Source organism: Ovis aries, chromosome 1 (genome assembly GCF_016772045.2).
Source record: "Ovis aries strain OAR_USU_Benz2616 breed Rambouillet chromosome 1, ARS-UI_Ramb_v3.0, whole genome shotgun sequence".
Lineage (NCBI taxonomy): Eukaryota > Metazoa > Chordata > Mammalia > Artiodactyla > Bovidae > Ovis > Ovis aries.
The window spans coordinates 37374727-37397313 of NC_056054.1; the positions used below are offsets into that span (position 1 = coordinate 37374727).

At 41.7% G+C, this 22587-nt stretch overlaps 1 long non-coding RNA gene across 1 annotated transcript; it reads left to right on the forward strand.

The window, feature by feature from the left end:
• The first annotated feature begins 7294 nt into the window (after nt 1-7294).
• On the forward strand, nt 7295-20209 carry LOC114115224 (uncharacterized). Its single transcript, XR_003589623.2, has 3 exons — nt 7295-7337; nt 7945-8021; nt 17740-20209. It is a non-coding gene; the product is annotated as an uncharacterized LOC114115224 (long non-coding RNA).
• Nucleotides 20210-22587: the final 2378 nt, after the last annotated feature.

The window sequence follows — 22587 nt, forward strand, 5'->3', positions numbered from 1 at the left end:
TAGGCAGGTAGAGATGATGTAACAGACTCTCTAAACTGTTCTCTTCTTTTGCCTCCACTCTAAGTCCTGGCATCAGAGGCAGAGCCCACCATCTTGGCACCTCCAATGAACAGGAGTTAAGTAGTTAATGGGAGCACAGCACCAACAACAGTTGCAAAATGCCTTGTCCCTGAGGAAGCAGCCCCCTATGACCGCTTCCAAGAAACCCTTCCAAGAAACTTGCCCAGACCTCCCCTGAAAGTGTGACTGACAGCATTTTCTACCATTCATAGAACTTTTGCTTGCCTTTATCTTTTCAATCAGCATGTTGTGTTAAAAACAATCTATTTATAAGATCTGTCTTTCTCGGAGATACTAGAGTATGAGCTACCAGCCATAGGCTATTAAGTACTGCTTTCCTACCTGTCAGCCATAGACTGGGGAGAAAATCATTCAAAATGGCAGTAAATATAATTGCTACTCAGGGATAATATTAACCAAAAGAAAAGAAAATGTGTAAGACCTATTTGAGAAAAAGGGATGCCAAAAATTTAAACAAATTATAATAGCAATATTAATAGTAAATGGTTTACCATCTTCTTCTTGCTTAGTCGCTCAGTTGTGTCTGACTCTTTGTGACCCTTTGAACTGTAGCCCACCAAGCTCCTCTGTCCATTAGATTTTTTAGGCAAGAGTACTGGAGTGGGTTGCCATTCCCTTCTCCAGGAGATCTTCCTGACCCAGGGACTGAAACTGCTTCTCCTGTGTCTTCTACATTGCAGGCTAATTCTTTACCCACTGAGCCAAATGATTTACCATAGCACCATTCTGAGCATTTTTCCATATTTTGCTTCATTTAATCAACAATCCATGAGATTAGTACCACAGTACTTCTCATTTTACAGGAAACGAAGGTATAAAAAGTAACTTGCCAGATGAGATTTTATCTTCATTGCTGGAAAGGTATATACATATATATCTTCCCCAATTGGCTTTAAAATATTTAACTCAAAGCTTATGAAAATCCCTGAACAAGGAAGTTTCACTGTTGTAAAAGGTTCATATTTTATGTAAGCGCTTAAGTTCTTGAAAAAATCCTAAAGAATGTTCATCCAGTGTTGAAGTTACCTTTGATTCTTTATACTTTCAGGTATTTAACAAACTTGTTGCAATATGCATGTATTGCTGAATTTTAAGCATTGTGAAAGACATTTTACCTGAATTATCTTAAATTCTCCCAATATGATGAGGTAGGTACTATTTTGCCTTCATAGATTTTAAAAATGGAAGCACAGAGAAGCCTGCTCACTACTTTAGGTCACACAGCTGGTAAAGTGGTGGTTTCAACTCAACAGCCTAAATCTAGATGGATAAGTGCCTTAATAGCAGAAATCCCAGGTTGCTGGGACTCAGAAGGGTTCCTAATTCAGGCTAAAGAGTCAAACAAGGCTTCCTCTTGTTTGATGGTCATCAAAGAAAAGTGCTTCTGCATAGTATGTACACACTAACTTTTTGACAAATAAGTTGATTAACCTAGCAAAGTGGGTAGAATTAGGGTGAGGAAGGGCATCTCAAGTAGAGTAAGTCTTAGCTCCAAATCCAACCTGGACTTCATTTCAAGATTCTGGTGCTGCAAGTCTAGGAATGACTCTCCTTTTGGGGCCTAGTGTATCCTGGCAGGTGCCAGAGGTGCCAACTTGATAATCAAGCTGGAAACAGGCCAAATCTTCTATGCTGACAGTCCAGACAAGGCTGAAGAGCTGGTAAGACTCAAAGAAGAACTGGTGCCAGGCAAGAAGCCCAGTGCAAGGCTCAGCCTGTTTGCTCAAACCCCCTGGTTAGCTCATCTACTGTTTCCAAAGTTATTTCCCTAGGATCATTCTGAACCAAGTAGGGACCTAAGGGGCAGTGGTTTTCAAATACCTTTTGCTCGTATTCCTCACAAAACATGTTTTTCGTTCATATCTAAAATTTTTGAATCATAAGTTTAAATAGTTTCAAAAGATATATTTTTTCTAGTGTGTTTTTTTTCTTTTCTTTTCTTTTCTTTTTTTTAATGTTCTGAACATACCTTCAGTGTGTTTTTGTCAAAAACGGGTTTAGTTCATCTGGATTATGGAAAGTATTCTTATAAGCAAATTGGCAATGCCAATCCCATCCGACAAATCATACTTTCTATTTTCTTAACTTTTTAAAAAAATTAATTATTTATTTTGGCTTCACTGAGTCTTCATTGCTGCTTGCAGACTTTATCTTCTTTGCACGGGCTTCGCGTTGCAGTGGCTTCTCTTGTTGTGGAACACAGGCTCTAGACCCACAGGCTTCAGCTGTTGCTGCACTGTGGTCTCAGTAGTTGTGGTCTCAGTAGTTGTGGTCTCTTGGCTCATGGGCTCTAGAGCTTCAGGTTCAGTAGTTGCAGCTCACAGGGTTAATTACCCCACACCCTGTAGTATCCTCCCAGACCAGGGATCGAACCCATGTGCCCTGAACTGGCAGGCACACTCCCAACCACTGGACTACTAAAGAAGTCCCAGACAAATCATACTTTCTATCAGGAAACTTAGACTTCACATTTTAGTTCAAATAATGATGTTGATGTACATCTTGGGAATATGTATCTTACTTCTGATTCTCAGTCCAATAGAGACAGAGATGGAGGGAGAGAGGGAAGGATGAGTGGATACATAAAGGGATGTATGTATGAATGGATATGTGGATAGCGGGATGAATGGATGAGTGAATGGACGGATGGGATGGAGACGTTTGTTGCCTGGATAAGATGAAGTACCTCTTTCAATATTTCTTATGGAAGCCTCTAAGCTGGGCATGTTAGGAATTCCTACTGAGGAGCAGGTAGTCTCAACCAGACTTTTATACCAGGATGAAATGCTCCCATAGTGAATCTAGTGATCATTTGATAAAGAGGGAAGAGAAAGATTGAGCAAGAGATAGGGGAAGGTCATACCTCAGTCATCTTCTCAGGCATATCATGTGGAAGCTGAGATACTGGAAACCAAGCCTTTTAAAGGCTTGGTTTAATCAAAACTAAGGCTTTTATTCAGGAGCAACAGTGTGTGGGCTGAGGGGCTGTGGTGCTGTGATCTTGTCCTCAACTTTTCCTCCTTCATGCTCTTGCACAGACTCAAAACTGAGAATGTGCAAAGCCACAGAGAAAATGGTAGGAAATTCACCATGGCTGTTGCTGGAAAGAGCAATTCATAAATGTGCTGGTCTCTTTTTAACCTTCCAGTTTGGCTTCATATTGTATCTTGTGTAGGCTTCTATTCCTGAATGCTGGCTAAAATTCATAGGCTTAAACTACTGGCCTCAAAAATACTGGGTAGTTGCCATATATATCTACATCTTTATAATAATTGGCTGTGTGCTTTTATTTATTTATTTTAAATTGACATGATGAGGACCTCACCACACAACTCCATTCATACAATCACAGAAAAAATACCAAGAAGAAACCACCTCAGCATCAAGAGCTAATTCTTATCAATGGAACTGATGTATCAAAAATTCTTTTCTTTATTTCAAATATTCTTTCTTATAGCCAAGGGACTTTGCAACAAAAACTGAATGCAAGCATGTGAGCATTAAGCATTTATAAGTTTTTGGTATTATAATGTTGGCCATAATTAATCAACTCTCTCTTTTTGAGGTATAAAACAATATAAACTGAACTTTTGAGATTAAGTACCATTAATATTATAAATGCTCTCAAATATGAGTTATAAATGATGTTATAATGTGATTTCTTTTGTTTTGTGATTCCTACTCTCTTTGTGTGAAACTTGTAGGACTGTAAGCTGTGTTAAAGATTGTAAGCCTCAGTGGCCAGGGTGAACGTCCATATTTTTTGTCTTGAAAAGTTGGCTGGAGGACTGAAGCTGTCTTAGAGGGATAGGCTAAGAGAAGTCAGATGAGTGGCACAAGTCACTGGAGCAGGAGAAGCAACTGATGAGTCAAGGTCCCGTCCCCAGGGGTAAATGTTATTCCTTAAAATGAGACGCGTCACTGAGGACCTGACCATCTGCTGAGAGCTGCTGCAGACTGACACTGTCAGAGGCCCTGGGAGCAGAGGCCCACTTCCCACTCACACTGTCTGGAGACCCACTGCAGACAGCAGACCACTGCTCCTGCCAACATGTCTCCTGCCCAGACTTCTCCTTGGAGAGGTTCCCTACCGTCTTCTATATTCCCAGCTTCGACTAACATGTCTTGCGTGCTAATTGCTTGCAATAAACAGAGTGATTTGTGAACTGAATATTGGCCATGTTTTATTTATCTCCAAGCCATGATGTGTGCCTCTCCTTACTGCTGGGCCCTGTGGCAAACAGTGGGAACTTTCACTGAACCAAACTTGGGTCTGCTTGCCTGCATGTAGTAAAGCCAATTTACTGACCCTGGGTTGTGGTAAAGAAAAGTATAGGGCACCAAGCAAGGAACCCAAGGTAGCTAGTGCGCAAAATACTTGGACTCCCTGATGGGTTTCTAGAAAGCGGTTTTTTTTGGAAAGCATTTTAAAAGCCCAGGTGAGAGAGTGGAGTCCCAGGGTATGTGATCAACTTGGGCGCAAGTTTCTGATTGATTGATGGTGAGATAACAGGACAGTGTCACTTTATCAATCCTCAGGCTCCAATAGATCTAGGGGCTATGTGCTCATGGTCATCAAATAGTGAATTTCTTCTGTTTGGCAGAGGTTTTAGCATCTGTGAAGCAGCTCAGGAAATGTGCAGCAAATACTATTGTCTAGGTGCTTCAGAGAGGAACCGAAGCAGAGGATAGGGAGGGCTCTGTTCCAGGAAGGCTGCATAGAGTCCAGTGTGATTACAGAGCCATGGAGAGAAAAAGAGGCAGACATTCCAGGGGACTGGGAATGATTAAATGTGGAGATGGAAGAAAAGAGGGAAGTCAAGGTTGACTCCTGGGGTCATGGCAGGAAAACTTAGCCTTCATCTCCTTGAGAGGCTGGAATCCTGGCAGTGGGGTAGGGGTGGAGCACAGAGGTGCCTGAGAATCAGAGCTGGAGGTAGAACTCTGTGGTTATGGATTGGAAATCAGCAGTGACTTCTGGGCTACATGAAGTATCCTGAGGAAAACCACTAGACCATTCAGGTATGACCTTAATCAAATCCCTTATGATTATACAGTGGAAGTGAGAAATAGATTTAAGGGCCCAGATCTGATAGATAGAGTGCCTGATGAACTATGGACGGAGGTTCGTGACATTGTACAGGAGACAGGGATCAAGACCATCCCCGTGGAAAAGAAATGCAAAAAAGCAAAATGGCTGTCTGGGGAGGCCTTACAAATAGCTGTGAACAGAAGAGAAGTGAAAAGCAAAGGAGATAAGGAAAGATATAAGCATCTGAATGCAGAGTTCCAAAGAATAGCAAGGAGAGATAAGAAAGCCTTCCTCAGTGATCAAAGCAAAGAAAAAAAGGGGGAAAAAAAAAACCAGAATGGGAAAGACTAGAGATCTCTTCAAGAAAATTAGAGACACCAAGGGAACATTTCATGCAAAGATGGGCTCGATAAAAGACAGAAATGGTATGGACCTAACAGAAGCAGAAGATATTAAGAAGAGGTGGCAAGAATACACAGAAAAACTGTACAAAAAAGGTCTTCACAACCCAGATAATCACGATGGTGTGATTACTCATCTAGAGCCAGACATCTTGGAAAGTGAAGTCAAGTGGGCCTTAGAAAGCATTGCTACGAACAAAACTAGTGGAGATGATGGAATTCCAGTTGAGCTATTTCAAATCCTGAAAGATGATGCTGTGAAAGTGCTGCACTCAATATGCCAGCAAATTTGGAAAACTCAACAGAGACCGCAGGATTGGAAAAGGTCAGTTTTCATTCCAACCCCAAAGAAAGGCAATGCCAAAGAATGCTCAAACTACCACACAATTGCACTCATCTCACATGCTAGTAAAGAAATGCTCAAAATTCTCTAAGCCAGCCTTTAGCAATACGTGAACCATGAACTTCCTGATGTTCAAGCTGGTTTTAGAAAAGGCAGAGGAACCAGAGATCAAATTGCCAACATCCGCTGGATCATGGAAAAGCAAGAGAGTTCCAGAAAACATCTCTTTCTGCTTTATTGACTATGCCAAAGCCTTTGACTGTGTGGATCACAATCAACTGTGGACAATTCTGAGAGAGATGGGAATACCAGACCACCTGACCTGCCTCTTGAGAAATCTGTATGCAGGTCAGGAAGCAACAGTTAGAACTGGACATGGAACAACAGACTGGTTCCAAATAGGAAAAGGAGTCCGTCAAGGCTGTATATTGTCATCCTGCTTATTTAACTTCTATGCAGAGTACATCATGAGAAATGCTGGACTGGAAGAAACACAAGCTGGAATTAAGATTTCCAGGAGAAATATCAATAAGCTCAGATATGCAGATGACACCATCCTTATGGCAGAAAGTGAAGAGGAGCTAAAAAGCCTCTTGATGAAAGTGAAAGAGGAGAGTGAAAAAGTTGGCTTAAAGCTCAACATTCAGAAAATGAAGATCATGGCATCTGGTCCCATCACTTCATGGGAAATAGATGAGGAAAAAGTGGAAACAGTGTCAGACTTTACTTTTTTGGGCTCCAAATCACTGCAGATGGTGACTGCAGCCATGAAATTAAAAGATGCTTACTCCTTGGAAGAAAAGTTATGACCAACCTAGATAGCATATTCAAAAGCAGAGACATTACTTTGGCATCTAAGGTCCGTCTAGTCAAGGCTATGGTTTTTCCAGTGGTCATGTATGGGTGTGAGAGTTGGACTGTGAAGAAGGCTGAGCGCCGAAGAATTGATGTTTTTGAACTGTGGTGTTGGAGAAGACTCTTGAGAGTCCCTTGGACTGCAAGGAGATCGAACCAGTCCATTCTGAAGGAGATCAGTCCTGGGATTTCTTTGGAAGGAATGATGCTAAAGCTGAAGCTCCGGTACTTTGGCCACCTCATGCGAAGAGTTGACTCATTGGAAAAGACTCTGATGGTGGGAGGGATTGGGGGCAGGAGGAGAAGGGGATGACAGAGGATGAGATGGCTGGATGGCATCACTGACTTGATGGACATGAGTCTGAGTGAACTCCGGAAGTTGGTGATGGACAGGGAGGCCTGGCGTGCTGCGATTCATGGGGTTGCAAAGAGTCGGACACGACTGAGCCACTGAACTGAACTGAACTGAAGAGGCAGCAAAGGGGTGGGATTGAAAAGGAATTGGTCCTGGAGATTTGCAAACTCTGCAAGGGGAAGGAGGAGCCAACAAAAGACTAGGTCAGCCCTCCAGCCTCCTTCCTCACTCTGCTCAGGGCTATGTCCTAGGGCTGGAGCCCCTCTCCAGGTAAGACTGGTAGAAGTGTGGGGCATGGGGTGGGTGCTGTCCTGGCCCCCTCGCTTTACGACCTGCTCTGTCTCTCACTGGCTCATGAGAAGGGCACCTTCCTAGGCCTCCGTTACTCTGAAATTGGGGATATTAAAATAGTAGTGCCACAAGAGGAGAAAATGCAGACCAGGAGGAAATGAGGAAGGACTAAAGTATTTGCTTTAAAGGTTGGGAGGTGAAATTGGCAGTGTCTTTGGAAGCAATGGTATAAATGAGAGCTTTGGAGCTTAGGGGACCCAGACTTTTGATTCTGTCTCTCCTAGTCCCTCGATGTGAGGGGTGAACTATATCCTCTATCTATTTCTTCAGAGTATTTCTGACTGGGGATAGATTTGGAAGTAGTCAGTTTTTCTCCATTTCCTTCATTGTTAGAAGATTGATTTAAGTTCTTTTTCTAACAACAAAAGGAATAATGTTTACTGTTATGATCATATAAATTTAAGAACACACATAACTAGAAAAGTAACTTGTTTTTCCCCCTGAGTACAAAATGGGTTGCTTTTCTACTACTAAACCTTAAACTTTGAATTCTATTAATACGTCATGTGCTTTGCTTGAATTCCAGGCCCTGAGACACAGCTGCACAGGAGACTAAGTTCTGCTGTGCAGAAAACTCATCCTCCTTCCACGACAAGGACCTCTGTGAGTGAGCAGTGGTAAAAAACACAATTCAGCCAATTTGAAGGTCAAATTGGGGAGCATCCCCTCTAGCAACTAGAAGGGACTAGCTCACAGACTTTCCACAAATGGAAGGTTTTTGATAAGAAGAAGGGTGGGGCAGGGAGCCCTTAGGGAAAGAAAAGATTAGTTTTAGGCCAAGACATCTTTTGAGGGAAAAGAATGGCAGTTTCATCATGCAGACAGCTTTTTCTTCTGGGTACAGGCTATGGAGAAGGCCCACAGGACATATTATCTCCTTGGTGCCAATCAGAAAATTCCAATCCCGTTGGCTAAGATTACATTTCTGGGAAAGGTGGAAACTGCATGTAAGTCAAGTGTGGAGTCTAGGATTGGTGTCTGGGCTTTAACATAAGTGATGCCACTTTGGGCTTGTGGTTTTTCTTTAGCAGCAGCTAAGACTTGATAGTTGAGTGTCTTGGTAAATGGAGGAGTGGAGGGGGTGTGGGAGCACACATATTTTAGTGAATCAGGGAAACTGACCTTTTGGACTGATGAGGAATGAGTTTAGGGTGGGGATCCTTAACCTGGAGCTTTGGTGGTCTGATGTTATTAGTAGAACCATGACTTTGTCACCACTAGAAATCATAGCTTTTTTCATTTCATGTTACAGTTTTGCAGGTATTATGAAACACAGTCTTATACTTTGTCAAAATTCAAAATTAGTTTAGATCTGCCAATCTTGTTAAATAATAGGTTAAGAAGCTCACATATTCTGTATCTCAAATTATTATTTTGATAACTGTACCATGCTAAAATCCACTCAGATATGAATGAAAATTCCAGTCTTTCCTGCCAGAGATCCTAGACACCTTAAAATTCTACCCACTCTGGGTTCAGAACCCCTAAATCAATATGGACAGCAAGGTTTAAACACCGAGTCTGGAGCAAACTTGGCAAGGTTCAAGTCAGGCTTGGAGTGACATCAAAAGGGGTTTAGCACAGAAAGACTCAAGAAGCTTTTAATCCGTGCAGTAATGAGTGCTGATTTATGTTCTAAGGAACTTGCTCTAACAATATACAACAGGAGGGTGAACTCTGGAGACAGGAAACAAGAAAGACTAGAAATATTTGGCAATAAACACACCAAAGATATAGGGGAGGGGGAGGGCATAACTGTTTCAATGTGACATTTAATCATTCTATTCCTACTCATCTTATGTGACAATATGCTATGTTAAGTAGTTCAAAATGGAGTAACAGTGGCCAATGTGAGCCTCCACGAAGACTGCTTTTAAACATCTGAGGTTAGACTGTGAATATTTAAATGTGACATACTGAGTGTTAATATGGGTAAGGAATTTGTTTGCTAAGGGCCAAGGTTTGACTTCACTGGAACAGGAGCAACTGATGGAGACAAGATCACTTGGGGCTTAACTGTTAGTCCCTATTACTCCTTAAAATGAGACCACTGAACTGAGCAGCTAGAAGGCTCTTGTCTGGGGACTGAGCCCATGCAGGTGGAGGTTCTGTGACTTCCTGCTCACACTAGTCCTGAGACTCATTTCCCAGGATGGAGTGGGAGGGGCACCACTCTTTCTTACTCACATGACTAACTTATGGTGCCTGCATGATTGTGTACAATGAATAGAGCAAATTGTAGGTTGAATTTGGCTCTGTTTTGCAGTCTTCAGTTCCAGACTCACCTGGCCTTCCTGAGAGACTGCGCCACCATAAACTAATTTCCCCTTAATCAGGGATGGAAAACAGCTTGTTTTGATTTGCATTTTCTTGGCTTATGACTGCCATCATTTCATATGTTTGTTGTCTACCTGCATTTCTTTCATGCTTAATTAACTTTTCAGAACGGGTGCTTCCCACCCCCCGCCCCGAGTTTGCTGGCAGTTTTGTGGACTTCCTTTTAGCTAGAGACAGAACAGATCATATTCCCACCCCATTCTTTGTGACCACCCAGAGTTTGGCATTACTGTGTACTTTTCGGAGAAGGCAATGGCACCCCACTCCAGTACTCTTGCTTGGAAAATCCTATGGACAGAGGAGCCTGGTGAGCTGCAGTCCATGGGGTTGCACAGAGTCTGACACGACTGAACGACTTCCCTTTCACTTTTCACTTTCATGCATTGGAGAAGGAAATGGTAACCCACTCCAGTGTTCTTGCCTGGAGAATCCCAGGGACGGGGAGCCTGGTGGGCTGCCGTCTATAGGGTTGCACAGAGTCGGACACAACTGAAGTAACTTAGCAGTGTACTTTTCACGTTTTAATTGCCTGAAAAGTCTAACAGTTCCTGCAGCTCCTTTGAAGGTGGAGAGGAGGGATATTTGGCCCAGCACTGGCCATCATCAGTTTTCTCCAACCATGGAACCAGTTTTGGTAACATTCCCCTGACTAATAAAATTGAGCATATTTTAATCTATTTACTGTCTATTCTAATTTCTATGGTTTTATAATGGGTTCATAATAGCCATGTTACCTGCAGCTTGTTTTTTCCTCTAACATATCCAGGACATCCTTAACCAGGGCATTGCATCTCTGGTGTAGTGTCTAGTAGCCACTCTGACTTCTCAGTGGGCACTGAGCTCCTTTGGCTCAATCCTTCTCTTATTAAAGGGCATTATTTTCTGAGTCTTTGTCATGAAAAACCCAGGACTGAACATTTTGTTAAGTCCTGGTTGTTTCACTCCTGGGATAGCTTTTCAAGGGGAGAGTATATGTTATGATTTCTGATTTTATTAGGTCTTCCAAGTTCCTAAAAAGTCATAACTATTCCCAGTTCAGATAGGTGATAGTGATCCCATTTTTTTACACTCTACCCTCAACTCCTGGGCTTGGGCAGCATACCATGTTTAGTACTCATTGCTTTCAATTCTCCTTTTTTAAAAATTTAGTTTATCAATTTACACAAAATTTTATTATAAGAAACATGAAGGATTTTTGTGGTGGTTTAGAATTTGTTATTGTCTATTCTGCAAAATACTTTCCTGTTTTAGCTTTTTTGCTGTTTACAACTCTTTAATGACAGTTGTCTGTTCTGTATTGTTAAATGGACTGTTCTGCACATGGAAGCTATTTAAAATCTTGAACATTGTATTAATTTTTCTTTATATTCATCTGATGAAAATTATGTGTTTGTTTTTACCTTTTGGATCACTATTTGATTATTTTAGTTTTGCCATAATATCATTTATTTCAATTTTAAAAATTTATTACCCTACATTTGCAAATTTATCTTTTAATAGCCTCACATTGGGTCCTTTTGCATGCTCAGTTTTGTACACTGTAATTTTTTCTAAGGAAAATGCTTACTTGTGTTTTGATTTTATTCTTAACAGTTTTCTTTTAAATTTCTACTTTTATCTCAGCCTTCCGTCTTTTCTTTTCTTGGTTTTGATTTAGCCATGTTGTTTAGGATACAAAGATATTTATATTTGTGGATTACCATAACTGAAAATTTTTCTTTGCTTCATTTCATACTTTTGACCTGAGTTATGTTTATTGGTCAGTGTTACCTTCTTCATGCTTTAATTTTGTCAGCATTTATATGTACAATTTTGCTCTTATTTCCAGTTTTCCTTGGTGGTTTGCTTTAATACTATTTGTAGGACATATAGAGCCGTCTTGTTGCTGAACTGAACTTGATTTCACTCACCTGATGCACAGCAGCCAATCTACCGACACTGGGTCATAAGGAAAGTGCAGCATCTATTTGCAGGGCACCAAGCAAGGAGAATAGGCAGCTAATGCTCAAAGGACCTGAACTCCTTGCTTGGTGCCCTGAAAATCAACACTGTACTTTTCCTTCACCAAGACATGGTGTCAATAGACTGAATTTGGTGCGAGTGAACCTAAGTTCAATCATGTAACAATTTTGGTGACCATGAAAAGACCACCAGCCCAGGTGGGTGTCTTTTGGCACATTGGCTCCTGGAAGGAGAGGGCTCTGAGATTCTGTCCAGCAGCTTCCTGACCACCTTTGTCTCAGGGACAACCCCGAGCATCTGCCACCAGTTGGGGGTCAATGGCCCTTGGTGCTTTCATGGTGAAGGAAACAAGACACTTACTTAAGACATTTCTGCTTAGTAGAAGGGCTCATGTATGATGACACCAAGATATTCATTTCGCCACTTGGCTCTGTCTGTGGTGGGATATTGATTTGTGGGATTTTCTGTATTGGACTAAGGAAACTGTAACCCTGAGAGATGCTTTGTGTTTGTGTGCTTGCTTGCTTTCTTATGTTTGATAGTACCAGCTGTGTACAACAAAGATGGGTAGTCAAGCTCTGCTCCATCTTGTAGCCCTTTAGGGTATATTTTGCAGAATTGGAAAATTTTTAGTTAAGCACCTCGGAAAAGGAGAAAAAATGGTATTCCATTGTAACACTGTTTAGCCTCAGGACATCTTAAGATCTGGAGAACACTGCTCCCTAATGGCTCTCTAAATTATAACACGGTCTTTGAACCAGAACTATTTTGTGAAAGGGGAGGAAAATAGGAGGATGCTTCTTATGAACAGCCCTTATGCTATTGATTCCTAGTGAGCCTATTTAGAGAAAAATGTAGCATGCATGGAATTGTGATACAGAAGAAATTTCCTCCAATAAGGAGACTTTAAAAGGTTTACCCTATTCTCAGGAATCAAGAGATGGGGAATTAATTCAACAAATAAATGCTTATAGATATCCATCACAACTGCCTTTGTATGGTGGGCAAAATGAGGAAGCAGGGGCTGGAGCCATAGATCCCACAGTAGCCAATTCATTCTCACCTGCTCTGGCAGGAGCTGAGGAAGGAGAGGTTGTCTTCCTCTCATACCCGACAGAGCTTCCATTTTGGTCAGGGAACCACTAGTGTTTATTCAGGGTGATTCCCACTGAGGCAGATTCACACTGGAGGAATAAATGCCCAAGATCATCCAGCAGGATTCATGTGGATCCACTCTTCCTTTTCAACCTCAGACATGTTGAATTGCAAAAATAATATGCCAACCTACTGGGATGACACTACCAGGATGGAAAATTCATTCTCTTTCATCTTTGCCAACCCAGTTGGGCTGATATCAAAGTTTGCTAACCACTCTGTTGGCTGAGGAAGAGAAGAGGATGGAAATATTGTGTTGACTAAAAAATTCATATGTGTTTTTCTGTACAATGTTATGGAAAACCCTGAACAAACTTGTGAACCCAATGGAAAAGGCTAGAGAAGAGGTAGGTAAAATGCATGAGGCTGCCCCTGGCAAACCCGTCGCAGCACCAGCAGTAAAAGCAATTCCCATCATAGATCCAGGCTGGAAGGAGAGTAACCTAGGAGATAAAGTTGGAATTGAGCATTACAAGGAGTGCATCATGATAGGGCTCCAAAAGGGAGAACCAATATTGGAACTTTCATAAGGTGCAAGGACTGTGCAAAGAGCCACAGGAAAACCCTGAGGTTTTGGAAGAGAATGTACAGGGCATATCTCCAATATGCAAATGTGGATCCAGATAATCCAGAGAATTTCAAATTAGTTAATTGGACTTTGTGACTTAGAGTGCCCCAGTTGCAGAAAACATAAGGACTTTTTGGCCTGTTGTTATGTCATTTGGTAGAAACTGCTTTCAGTGTTTTACAGTTGGGAGGGAATATAAGATGAAAAGAGACCCATGAAATGAAGCAGCAAAAGTCCCTTTTGGCAGTGACACTCAGTGGAGAAAGGGGAGACAAAAATTTGAGCAGAGAGTAACACCCAGAGAACCAAGAGAGTGAAGGGTGACCCACAGAAAAAAGCCCACCAATGGGACATGTAAAAGTGGGTTGGCAGCAGTCCTTACTTTAAGACAAGAAGGCAACTGAAAGAAAGTCTGCCTCAGCTTACAAAAGAAACTGGAAGAGGAGGAAAAAGCATTGTTCATGCTGGAAACAAGAGAGAGTGACAGAGGATTCTCTGAGGGGACTCTGCTTGGGGAAATAGTTTCCCATCAGGAGCCCTGGGTAACCCTTTTGTGGGAAATAGATTGTCTCTCTGACTGGTAGTGGAGCCACTTGCTCTGTTTAGAACAATGGATTCGCAAGGAGTTGGACCCAAAGAGTTAGCCCAGAAAAGCACCTTGACAAGAGGATTATCTAGAAAGCCTCTCCAAAAACTGTTTTTGCAATCCCCAGACTGTCAGACTGAGGCTCCTAATCTAAAACACAGCTTTTTTTTGTACATGCTAAAGTGCCCAGTTGCATTGCTGGGGCAAGATTTTTTTAACTAAATTAAATGCTAAAGTGACTTTCACTCCTAAAACACTGGATATAAAGGTACCACTGGAACAAGTTTGTGCCTTGCAGCTAGCCCTCCTATCAGGGGATGGAGGAGTCACCACCAGCGTCCCTGAAGACATCTCGCAGCAGGGACGCCTGGGAGCATGGGGTGATAGATGGGCAGGAAGAGTCTGGATGGCCATAGCAGTTAAGGTGAAACTGAAGCTGGACACTCAGGCTCTGAGTTTAAGGCAATATCCCTTAAAGGGGCAAGCACAACAGGGATCCAGCCCAAGGCTGGATTGGCATTTTGAAATACTTGCTTATTGGATTCCCTCCGTCACTATATAATACTCCCATCCTGCCTTTAAGAAGCCTGGCACTGAGAACTACTGGTTTATAAATCAGATAGTGAAAGATATTCACCCTGTAGTCCCAAATCCCTATATTCTTCTGATCATCTTATCTGGAAACTTTCATTAGGCTTAGCAGAGGTCTTTTTTCTGTGTTATTTTGAGTCCTGAATCCCAAGAGTTATTTGTATTTATTGGGAAGATCTAGAAACCAAAGCAAGCAGCAATACTGCTGGGCAGTATTGCAAGGACTTAAAAACACCTTCACGGTGTTCGGGAAAGTGCTAGCTAAAGATATAAGGGAGCTCCAGCTACAGGAGGGAGCTCTGCTCAGATTTGTGGATGATCCCTTCACAGTTGGCAATACAAAGAACACAGGTGAAAACACTGGGACTACTTTGAACAGTCTGGCCAAATGAGTCTATAAAATCTCTTGGAAAAAGGCCCCAATTTCCCAAACGTCAGTGAAATATCTGGGATCCAAACTGGGAAAAGGCCAAAGGAACTGGCTCCAGGACTGCCAAGAGACAGCAGCCAGGGTGTGGTGACCACCACCAAAGGCAGTTGCATCGGTTCCTGGAATGGCAAGATTCTGCTGCACTTGGATCGCCAGCTTAAGCTAATAGTTAAACAGTTGTATGAGACCCTAAAAGGGACTGACAATAATGCCTTAGTGGGAACTGGAGAATGTCAAGGGACTTTCCTAGCAATGAAGAAAAAACTACGGAGTGCTCCTGTTCTGTGTTTGCCATATTTGAAAAAGTCACTTGATCTTTTTAAACATAAAAGACAGGTAGTGAGACTGGAGGGGCTTCCCTGGCAGCTCAGCTTGTACAGAATCCACCTAGAATGCAGGAGACCCTGGTTCGAATCCTGGGTCTGGAAGATCCCCTGGAGAAGGGATAGGCTACCCACTCCAGTATTCTTGGGCTTCCCTGGTAGCTCAGATGGTAAAGAATTCTCCTTCGATGCAGGAGACCTGGGTTCTACCCCTGGGTTGGGAAGATTCTCTGGAGGAGGGCATGGCAACCCACTCCAGTATTCTTGCCTGGAGAATCCCAATGGGCAGAGGAGCCTGGTGGGCTACCGTTCATGGGGTCACAGAGAGTCAGATGACTGAGCGGCTAAGTACAGCACCTTGAGACTAGAGGTACTGACGCACAGTCGATGAAATGCCCGGTATCCTATTTCACAAAGGCTTTGGACAGTGTAATCCAGATGTATTTGAGAGTTATAGCTGCTACTCTAGATTTGTTGCAAGAAGCAGAGGAATTCACTCCAGGATAGCCAGCCATGGTGTGTACATCCCATGGTGTGTTGCCACTGTTGGAACAAAAGAGTGGATATTGTCTCACTTTAGACCACTTGGGAGGGTATCAGATAATTTTACTTGGTAATTCTAATGTGACCCCAAAGACTGTGTCCTCCTTGAATCCAGCCACTCTGCTCCCGACCCCTTTGGGTGGCCCAGAGGCACATGAATGATTATTGCCATATCATTGAGCAGGTGCTTGGATCTGATTATAATTCCTGCAGTGGTAACCTTGCAGGAGATCCTAGGAGTGGAAGCTTTGTCATCATGTATCTTTGCCCCAAAAGCTAAAATTATTGCCCTTACTTGACCTTTACATCTCAGTGAAGGTAAAAAAGTCAACGTCTATACTGACTCGAAATATGGCTTTTCAGTTATAAACATACATAGAGTAATTTGGAAAGAGAGATTGCTCACTTTTGAAAGAAAAGAAATCAAACATGCCAAAGAAATTTTGAAACTGTTAGACACAGTGCTCAAGCCAAAGGAAGTGGCAATTTGCTCATTGCCCAAGACATCCGAGATTTGACTATTTTGTTTTGAAAAGGAACAACATAGCTGACCAAGCTGCTAGAACAGCCTTCAGGACAAAGCGCCTTTGGTTATAGCCCTGTGAATTTAGCCCCACATACCCTAGTGGCTCAGACAGTAAAGAATCTGCCTGAAATGCAGTAGACCCAGGTTTGATCCCTGGGTCAGGAAGATCCCCTGGAGAAAGGAATGGCTACCCACTCCAACACTGTTGCCTGGAGAATTCCATGGACTGAAAAGCCTAGTGGATGGGGTGAACAAAGAGATGGACGCAACTGAGCAGCTAACACACTTACACACTCACCTGAGAACCTTGAAATATCAGGAGAATGGGGATATGACCTTTCCCATTTAGGATCAAATGATAAATGACCAAGGAGTGGTTTTAATTCATGATTATCTAATGGAGAAAGTAACTGGAGCAATATACATGAGCCCCCATTAATGGCATCCAGTGGATACAGGACTACATTGAAAGACCAAATATGCAAGGACAATTCAAAGAGTATTACAGAAGTGCATGCTTTGCACTAAAAATAATTTCAAGATGAGGACTCCCCCATCCTGCACAGAGTCCAGGCTAGAGGGAAGTGCTTGAGAAAGATTGGCAAGTAGACTTTACAATCATGCCTAAAGTAAAAGGAAACTTTACTTACTAGTGATGGCAGGCACGTTTACAGTCTGCTTAGAATCATTCTCTTGCTGGATTGAAGAAGTTCCAGAAGTAGTAAAGGTATCTCTATGAGATAATTCCTAGATTTGGGTTACCGAGCTCAATTAATTAAGAGTAATGATAGAGGTAGCTTAATTGCTAATGTGAATCAGTAGGTATATAAAAAATGTGGAATAAATGGAATTTGCATGCATTTTGGAGGCTACGATCAACTAGAAACATACTCTAAAGAGGAAGATAGCTAAAATCTGTCAAGAATTAAGTTAACCTGGGAAAAGTGTTACTGCTTGCATTGCTTAGAGCGGGCCCTAGAAGTAGACTCCAATTGACTCCTTACGAAATACTGTATGCTCTATCCTGAGCAGTTTTATGATCAGACATGTGATCAAAAGATAAAAGAACTAGACACTGTAAGTTATGTGCGTATGCTGGGGTTAGTTTTAAATGCTATTTCTTTAGATGCTACTAGTAAAGTGATGTTTCCCACAGATGTCCCCCTCCAGCATTTTAGACCTGCAGACTGGGTGTTCCTAATAACATGGAAAGATGTATACCCAACAGCCAAATTCAGCCCTGGTGGGTGAGGACTTAGGTTCTACTACTTACTAACTCACTCTTCTGTTAAATTGACAGGAATCAAACCGTGGATCCATTGCATACGGGTGAAACTGGCTTCTGACCCAGCAACAAATTCATAGCCCTCAGAAGTTACCGAAAAGACAACAACAAAGCCAGCTGAAGCCAGTACTCCTTGCTGCAAGTCTGGACTAGGGCTTCAGTTAAAAACAGAGAAAGTATCTTAGATAACTGGTGAATGACTAGTGGCCATCCATTATAACATTTACAATTGACTAGAGCATTTTTCTGGTTTGTTACTTGCTTTTATCCTTTTGTTTGCCACTTCATCTAATCATTTTACCTGTGATTATATCATAGTCAAGCAAATCTGTAATTTGTTGTGATACTGATAATAGGAGATACTTGAACCTTCCTTTATTTTAGTTTAAGCCTTGTGATAATAGGGTTAGTACCAAAGTTGAGCACCAGTGCTATTTTCCTATACAAGCTGTTGGCCCCAACTATAATGATGGCTCTTGTTTTCCTTTACTGTTTCATTCCACTGGTGTCTGCCACTTCCTGGAAGGAAGCTAGGTTATATCATAACAAAGCCAGAGGTGGGAATTTAAATGATTGTGTGAAGTGTCATTTGAAATCTCAAACCATCCATGAACAATATATCCCATCGGTGGTTCCTGTAACAGATTTTGATACTGTTCCAGGCCCCATGACCTTCTATAATCATCCTCCTTCAGGTGTCACATGGCAAGTTCAGCTAACCAAGGGACTAGTCCCTTGTTTCAACCTGTCTGAGGTAATTTCCATTGGAGGAAAAGTTACTACTGGTCCCCCTCGGTCCCTCAAATTTATTCTGAAAAAATGTGATGAACAAAATCCCCTGAAATGTACAATTGACAAATGTGTAAAGTCTAAAAATGACACTAATTTGTGTCAGAGAGCCAAACAAGTTGGGTATCACGTAAATGGACTATGGAAGGCTTGCAGTGGCTCTCACCCATGGCTTGATAACATAATCTCTGAACTCCCCCAAAATGAAAGAATCAATGACACTACCCTGGGAGGTATAACATGCTCCCCTCCAGGATACATCTTTGTCTGTGGCACAGGGAGTGACTCACCTACACGGGGATGGGCACATCGCTGTTTAGACAGCTGGCAAATGGAAGGGTCATGCCTACTGGGACATTTTAGGATCCCTTTTTCTGTACACAGCCTTAAGAGAGTTACTTCCCTCTCTAACTCAAACTTGCGTCTTAGAAGAGAGATATCATCTGGGTATTAGGACAATATAGGACAAAGCATTTTTGGCAACCTCACACCGACTGCCAGAGTTTATATCAATAGAGATATGATTCATAATCTAGCTACCACAATTGGGAAATCTGCCAAATTGCTGAGGACACAGCTTAAAGTATTCCAGCCCAACAACTATCTTTGAACTCATGTGGTCCTAGATAATGGAATAGCCTGTGATTTCCTATTGGCAAAACAAGGAAAAGTATGTGCAGTGGCTCATACCACATGCTGTACATACATCAATACCTCTGGAGAAGTTGAAATCTGAATAAACAGGATAATTCAAAAGGCTACCTAGTTATAGGGTGTACATAAATAGAATACACACCAAAAATTATTTTCCTGGTTGCCATCTGGAATAGGGGGACTCTTTTGAGTACTGTTACAAAGTTCCATTGATCATCATCCTTTTGTAATAGGTTTATTAATTTTCAAATATTTGTTCAGATGGTATAACAAAGTGGTCAAAAAGAGAGATCATGTTTTCATGGTGCAAAATATTGACACTAGTCCTGGGACTCGAGAATTCTTTGAGAAGAAGGTCCAAGACTTTTGCTCCTCTAATCCTGGAGAATCAACGTCGCCCTTGTTCAGCAGGAAGTAGCCAGAGCGGTCATCGCCCCGTTCCCCTCTGGATTGAGGAGTATCAAAGAGCAGAGGGACCTGAAACTGAGCAGGACCCTGTAGGACCTTCCTGGGTACAATCCTCCCTTGTCCCTACTTCTTGTCTGTAGAAAAATCTTTAGATTTTTAAGTCTTCCCAGAGTTCTAAAGAGCAGACTCAAGCAGTTGATGATTATAGAAATGAGTAAATGTAGAAATAAAGGAAAAGCAATCAAGCTAGAAAAGTTTAAACATAAAACAGAGTCAACAAGAATCCTAGTTCTTCCTCAAGGCATATAGATAACAATCTGATGCAACATATTTTTGAGTTGTTTTACAGAGCCAGTACCGCATGATGAAACCTGTTGACCTCAGCCAAGGTGACCCAAACAAGTTGGAGCCAGAAGAATGATGATCAAGATGCCAGATATCACTTTGTTGCTTAACGCCCAACCAATCAGAAGAATCCATGAGCTAATCATGTGCTTAAGACCCTTACTCTTAATTTTAGTCTTTAGAAACCCTTGCCTGAAAGCCATTGAGGAGTTCAGGTCCTCTAAGCATTATTTGCCCATTCTCCTGCTTGGCATCTTGCAAATAAATATTGAACTTTACTTTACCACAACCCTATGTCAGTAGATTGACTTTGCTCATTTGGATAAGCAAACTTGAGTTTGGTTCAGTAATAACCTCTGTTTCTGTTGGGAGAGTTCAGTGGTTTTCTTTAATGATTTGGAGCACTTTCAAGCATAAAATACGATAAACACTCATATCCATTAGCCAGATTCAGAACAAGCATATTCTTCATTTTTCTCATCTATTTCTGCTCTTCATTCTAAAATGCTGCTGCTGCTGCTAAGTCGTTTCAGTCGTGTCCAACTCTGTGTGACCCCATAGACGGCAGTTCACCAGGCTTCCCCGTCCCTGGGATTCACCAAGCAAGAACACTCGAGTAGGTTGCCATTTCCTTCTCCAATGCATGAAAGTAAATTCCAGACATCATGCCACTTTACCCTTAAAAACTTCAGTCTCTAAAAATATGTGGGTGTTTTCTTTTAAAAAATCCAACATTATGTTTGTAGATTAATGATTTGTCAATTGCAAAAAATGGATTATTTCTATATTTTAATAATAATAATTTAATTAAATAATCTAAATAGTTTTCTAATTATTTCTGTATTTCTCTGCTCTTGAAAAGTTTAAACAGTATCTTACATATATGTTAGTTCAATATTTTAAGGATTCACATGTGAAATGATCTGGGACAAGGTTTTTTGAAAATAATTTTCTTAATGTCTTCCATATTATTAACTTCTTCAGGTTTATCATCTCTTTCCAATTCAATTTGGTAATTTATAGAAGAAAGCATCAGTTTTATTTGGGTTTTCAAATATATTGTTATAATAGTATGTAATAGTCTCACGCCTATCAATATTTCCTCTGTATATGAGTCTTTCCCTTTATCCTAATTAGGTGTTTTTATGCTTTTCCTCCTTCTGCTTCCTCTTTAAAGGTAGCTACTGACAGCCATATAGTTCAGTAATCCAGCTTTTAAATTTACAAATCCACTTTTAATAATTAAATTCTTATTTTAACCTGGTTGCTTCCTTATTTTATTTTCTTTGGGTTTCTTTCTTTCTTTTTTTAAACAGTTTTTTTAACTTCTTAGAATAGATGATCTTCAAGCATTTTTTCTATAGTGGCAGTTATTGTAACTGGATTTTTCTCTGAGGTGGTAGATGTATGTATGTGTGTATTTAGTTGGTCAGTCATGTCTGACTCTTTGCAACCCCATGGGCTGTAGCCCACCAGGCTCTTCTGTCCATGGGATTTCCCAGGCAAGAATACTGGAGTGAGTTACCGTTTCCTTCTCCAGGAGATCTCCCCAGCCCAAGGATCTAACCTGAGCCACCTGCATTGCAGGAGGATGCTTTACCATCCGGGCCACCAGGGAAGTAGGTGTGAGCCATCTATTGATTTTCCAAGATACTACATCCACTAGAGATGGCCTTTTTGAAATTTATTACGTACATTTTCCAGGCTTCCCTGATGCCTCAGCAGTAAAAAAACAAAAAACAAAACTCTCCTGCAGTACAGGAGACTCAGGTTAGATCCCTGGTTTGGAAAGATCCCCTGGAGAAGGAAATGGAAACCCAGTCCATTATTCTTGCCTGGAAAATCCCATAGACAGAGGAGCCTGGCAGGCTATAATCCATGGGGTTTCAAAAAGTGTTTGACATGACTTAGCGACTAAACACAGCAATAATGTGTACTTTGCAAGATATTTTGGTACCTTAAACCCAAAACACTAGATAAGAACCCTGGGTGAGATCTGAATATGCAGAAATTGGGCATGAAAAGATTGTAATCACTGAGATAAAATTGTAAGATGGTCTCAGATGTGGGGGAAGTTTAGGGGTATTTTCTAGCTGGAGGGTTTGACCATAGGATGGTGGTAGACTTTCAGAATCCATACTGCACTGGATCTTGAATCCAAGGCTAAAGCTGAGTAGCATTTCTGTAGGCTGAGAGAAGTCTTTAATAGGCTTTTTAAGGATAGAATTCTATGACTTTGAAGGGGCCTGGCAAATGCCAGGATGAGGGTGCCAGGCCTAGTGGACAGTGCAGAATGTTGGGGATGCCTGCATGATCATAATTCAAGTCAGAGGGGATGATTGGAGCTAGGGGTTGGGAGGGAGGTGCAGTAAGGGCAGAGAAGCAGAAAGTGGTTTGCATGGAAGTAATCACAGAAGTCCTGAGTGTTCTAAGGGGGTGGAGGGAAGAGAGGAAGAGTTGAAGATGAAACTGTATATAAAGGGATTTAAAGAGGAGAGCCCAAGATGTGGATCTGGAGGAGGAGACCATGGAGAGCAGTTATAGAAGCTGAGGGGCAGAGCTGCACTGAGCTACAAGGAGGCACCAAAGCGAAGCTGAACACCAGTGGGGGGGGGGGGGAATGTTGGTGAAGACCTCTTGTTCTGATGGTGCCCTCACTGGTAGTAC